Here is a 6,000-nt window from a genome sequence, read left to right as displayed (position 1 = left end):
TGTTTCAGTACTATATTATAATTATTATTGGAACAGATTAAACCTTATTGTGTGCTATAAAAAGACTCATTATTGATGTGGAAATAATGTACATTTGTCTTAACTCTCCTAGAGAAGAAATAACTAGCATTCTCAAAGGCATCACTTGTACTTAAACCTTTCCACAGGGAGACACGTAAAAGAGATTACTGCTGAAATAACCACCTGGGCTGTGTGACTGGGGATTTTTTTCAAGATCCTTTCTTTTGTTAACAAAATACTCATACCTAAGTCTAGTAAGTATTTTACATGCCCACCTAAGACTACTAAGTATTTTACATGCCCTGAATTTTCATGATCCTCAAGATATTGTTAAAATAATTTACTTGGTGTGCTGTGATCTTGGTGTGCTGTGCCGCATCCCTAAACTGTCACCAACCACAACAGTTACGAAGACAATAATTGAAACTGGAACTATAGTTTTTCAATACTATAAAATTTTAGTAGCTTTTGGATGATGGTTCTTGCACTTTGTCCCTCAGAATATTCCTGTCTTCCTCATAGGTCCTATACTAATTATATATTTACCACTGTACTTCCAGAAATCAAAGGCAGGCTTTGTGTGGCTAGAGTAAGCTCCTATTTTAGGCACCCATTAGGAAATGTAAAATTCAGGGTTCTCAGGAGAGTGTCTGCACTTCAAAATGCAGATCACTTTCCATTTATTCAACCAAAGTATTAAATTTGTGTATTATATTTCCACAGATGGTCTTAATTTGCCCCAAATTCTACCAACCAACATTTTGATGTTTAGTCTGATGGAGAAGTACCTGTACAGTCAATGAAAATTGAAATTGAAATTGTTCTTAGAGAGTAATTCAACTGATCCCAAAAACTAGCATCTAAAATATCTGCTATCTTTGATTAGTTCAGAAAAATTTTACTAAAATATAAGTAGGTGACACAAATCCAACTTACATCCCCACTGAGAATCACTGTGACATTCATATCAAACATTTACTTTGGTCTGGATTGTGGAGTGAGATATTAAAACACCTGAGCAACTTCATATCCACAAGATACCTTTCTTTTTTATATTCACATTTCAAACTTTTGAGTTTTCATTCCAAATAACACAGCTATTGGGAGGGGAATGAGTTATAGTGATGCTCCTTAAGAATTAAAGGTGCCCATTGGCATAGTTTTTAAGATTTATTATGCTACTATTTGCCAACAATGGAAAATTTTGACAATCTTTTTAGTCCAGATGTTCATGAGCAAAAACTGGACAGCTGCTACACAAATCAAGTCTTCACCATCATTTTTTAAATCTTATTTAAGCCATTAAATATGAACACTTCATGAAAACAAAATAAAATGTAAATTTTAAATTAATTGGGAAATTGTATGAATTTGCACTTATTATAGAACAGTTAAAACTGTATTGATGAGTTGCAAATGATTTTGCCGTTCATTGGGGAACTGAAATATTTTTTTTCTGAATGTTTTGGCTTTCATTTTCCTAGCTCTGTTTTTGACTACCTGATGTTAATGTATGTCTGTAATTTTCCTTTAAAGCTAAAAATATGTCTGTGATATGATAGATGATATATTAGTGCTTACAGATAAAGGAACTTTGTAGAATAAGATAAGCCAAAACAATACTAAACAAACAAAACATGACATCAGGGCTAAATAAGCTAAAAACAGTCTGATAATTGTTTAACAAGGGTCAGGTTTCTTAACCACACTTTCTTACGTTTTATCAATATGGTGCAAAATTAGACAAATCAGCAGCACAATCTGATTGTAGGCATTGCTTGTAAATACTAGGAACTCTGTTGCTGATATACACATATATCTATGTATATTTTTATATCTTTAAATACAGTGTTATGCAGAAAATTCTTGGATGCTTAGATTGCTGTCCAAATTTTCCAGAATGCATGGATTATTTTATTCCATGACTTTCTTTATCCAAGACAAAATGCAAAGCATTCATAATAATATGAAAAGATTTGAATATGTAATATTAATTTATTAACAGATTATTTTATTTTATTTTATTTTATTTTATTTTATTTTATTTTATTTTATTTTATTTTATTTTGCATAATACTCTATGGAATCCTAGTTTAAGTTAATGAAATAGGGGAATGATAGAAAAAATATATCATTTGGATTTGTATACATAAATAAGAGGTTTACTAAAATTACACGTCATAAAAAATACTAAAGGTAAAAAGGTACAAAGTTGTGTAGTCAGTCTTTTCACAGCACTTGTCTATTCTATTGCAAAAAAGGGTATAAAGCATGCTGATAGAATTGATGTGCAACAGTGAACTCAGTAAGCTTTGCTGCAAGTACGAGGCTGTACTCTTGAGGAATGAATCAGAGTCTTGCCCAGGAAGAAATAATTCTGGAAAAAAAATTGTATGGTTTCAGTTCAAGAAGGCATTCTCAGTATTATCCGCCTGACCAACTGTTGCCTGAAGTCCAGAGAGAGAAAAATGTAATAGTTCACTTAGTAAACTGGTGAGCTTGGATGGCTGGCAGGTAGCTAGGTAGTTTTATCTTTTTTTACAAAGACTAAACAAAGTCCAGATGACGAATCAGCAACTGCTGTACTACTTACTCTCATGAGCAGATTTTTTTTCTGATGGTATGCATTAGGATCTGCACAATGCAAAAAACTAAGAGCCTTGATGTCTTGAAAAGTACATCTTTGATAGATAAAACTCCTATTGATTTCCAAATATAGCAATAGTTTTCTGCCTCAAATTGCCACTTACCGACAGCAATTGATTAATGGCAGCTTGCCACCCTGGGAGGCAGTATCTCCCAGCTACTCCAAGTTTTGTTCTGCATGGTTCATCTTTAACATGAGAAAGAAAAAAATAACTCAGTAAACCACTCTTCAGACCTGACTTGGATGTGATCTGGCTCATTGGTTAAAGAGATATCAATGGGGCGTGAATGAAAAAAAGCTCTCTGAAGGCTGGCAGCTGAAAGCCAGGAGAGAAGGTATCATTCCATTTGATGGTAGGAGTAAATCCATCTTTCAACTTAAAAGTTTGCATCTTTTGACCTGTGACTGTTAAATGACTATATAAAAGTAATTAAATGGTTCTTAAGAATCTGTGTTTGGTCAGAAGTTTGCAATCTTTTCTCTCAGAAGTAGCCTTTGACACTGTCTGTTAACATCCATCTCTTAAGGAACAGGATTGCATTAATTTAAATTTATTGCAGAAAGTTCTGAGACCAAATGACAACATTTGATCCCAAATGACAACAAAGTTCATATATTTTTTTCAGAACTTTTTTTTTTGAGGTTTTAATTAAGAAATGTCAAGAATTTTAGTTTCAAGGTTATCATTGGTTTTAAAGAAGCATATAAACTTTCCCATGACTAAGACGTTTCATCATAGCTTAATAAAATGACACAACTACTTTGTTTTGGGTCAGGCCAATATTAAATTGTACTTCATAAATGCAATTCCTTTTTCCATGAAGTTGTAGCACAGAAGCCTCATATGACATTTCTCTCATTAAGCTAGGCAGCTGCTATCATAACTAAATGTTCCAGTGATGGGCTTAATCAAAACTAAAGCCACGCTGCTGAATGGGTACATTGTTTAAGAGGATGTAATGCTGCACTCCCTCCACTTTTTTTTTTTTTAAATGTTTCTGGATTGCAAGGTTTGAATTAATCTGATCTGTTGGTTTGTCACATTGAGATCAGGTATTCCTCATATCACTCTCCCTTGCCAAATTTCACTGTACTACTCGTCTCCAGTGAAATCAGTGAAATTTTTCCATTAATCCTTCTCCAGCACTGCACTTCTTTTCCAGGCTTTACTCCTACCTTTGTAATTTCTTGAGGAAAGAGATATATATATATATATTTGTTAATAAAACACTTTTGAAATTCATATGTGTCGTTGTACAGCAGCTACGTTCATGTAAAATATCTGTGAGGCTAGTTCCATTACCATAGACTCCAGATAGCTTTGGAGTACAAAGAAACACAGTTCACCAATGAGAAAATAAAAACCAGTCAGGAATATGAAAGTTCTGATTGTTGTGGAAATCTGGTTGGAAAGCTGAGTGAAGAAGAAGTAAAGCTGTCCATGCTGTCATTTCCTGTTACTGTTACCTCAGAGATTAAAGGTAGCATAACGAATTCGAGAACCCAAGCAGAGGTCGTATTGGAGAAGATTGGCCTACATGCTCTGGAAAACATGGAACTACAAAACCCTGGAACGCATCAGGAAAAACTAACGCTTCTCACTTCTGATCTTCCTACTTTCAACTTGCTCAAACATATAAACCTCTTCCTGTGTCCTGTCTTTCCTTCCTTTGATTTCCTGTTTTCATTCTTTCTTTTGAACTCATTGCTTCTTCATTTGCAAACATTCTACCTTGATCTTTATATTTACTAGACAGAGCAAAGTCTGGGTAATTAAAAGTCAGCATCTTACTTTTTTTAGTAATTATGGCACCCCTAGTATCTGAATTCAAAGTTTATGACCAAGGGCTTTTGGGCCAGCTTTCCTATGTAACATGGATAAAATGGTTTGAACCTTCTTGAACTTAATCTACCAGACATTTAAGATTGATCCCAGTGTCTTATCTAAATATGATCTGTAATTCCTACGGATATGAGTAACTCCTCAAAGGCACATGGCAAATATAACCAAAAGGAACACAACAGCCTATTTAATGTTTTAAACACATAGTGCTAAGATGTCTGCAGTATCACTGAACTAGCATCTGATATTATCATTAAAATACCATCTAAAAATTCTGTGCCCAAAATAAACAGATACTTTTGAATACTCTCTCAGTGTCTCATCTTTCTATTTTCATATGGTGTTTTGATTATAAAATTCATAATATTTTTGAGTGACATTACAAAATCTCTGATGAAATGGATAGTTCTGTCTGTGGAGTCTGTAGCACAGATGTGTATAAATAACTTATGTAGCATAAGGTGGGTACTTGGAGTCTGAGAAAAAATAAGTAGATGCATATTAATTTAACATTACCTAGCTTATGCATTGCAGCGTGTATTTCCATGGAAAAAAAATAATGCAATTGATGATTTGAATATTGTACCATGCACAAGAATATCAAATTAAAGCTGTATGGTTAATGCTCTGGGAATTATATTCAAATTAACAATATTACTGTATTACATGAATATTATTTTATGCAAAGACAACTTTTTGTGTGAATAGTGAAATTTGAAAAGTGTATGCATACAAACATATGGAAAATAAGGGTCTTCAGTTTTCCTTTTTTATATACAGTCTTGATTAATGAAGCAGTGGTTCTGGCAGCTGCTGTGGTGGCTGGCTGGTAGAGGGATGGGGAATTTTGGCCAGTAGGTAAAGCAGCCCCCCCTGCTCCAGGTGGGCAGAAACACCCACCCAGGGGGCCACCACCATGTCTGGCGCCACTGTTTCTAGGGCCTTGGTACAAAATATCTGATGGTGTGGTGGTTTTACTCAAGTGGGCAGCCGAGCTCCACCACAACTGCTCTCTCACTCCCCCTCTCCTCAAAGAGGAAGGGGGAGAAAAATACAACACAGAGAACTCGAGGTTTGAGATGAGAAAGGTTTAATTAAAGGGAAAGGGAATGGGGAGAAAAAGAAACAAAAGAAACAGTAAGTCTGCGTGGAAGCACAGAGAGAGGGAAAAAAAAAATATTCTCTACTTCCCATCAACGAGCAATGTTTGGCCACGTCCTGGGAAGCAGGGCCTCAAAACGCGTAGTGGTTGTTCAGGAGGACCAGCCCCCTCCCCCACGAGAGCCCCCCTTTTTATTGCTGAGTGTGACATCAGGTGTTATGGAATATCCCTTTGGTTGGTTTAGGTCAGCTGCCCTGCCGATGTCCCCTCCCCATCACTTGCCCACCCCCAGCCTGCTGGCTCTTGGGGGCTTGGAAGGAGTCCTGATGCTGTGCCAGCACTATGCAGCAATAGACACAACACTGGAGTGGTATCAGTGCTTTTCCA

This window comes from Anas acuta, chromosome 4 (assembly GCF_963932015.1).
Source record: "Anas acuta chromosome 4, bAnaAcu1.1, whole genome shotgun sequence".
In the NCBI taxonomy this organism is placed as follows: Eukaryota; Metazoa; Chordata; class Aves; order Anseriformes; family Anatidae; genus Anas; species Anas acuta.
This window is presented reverse-complemented; position numbering follows the sequence as displayed.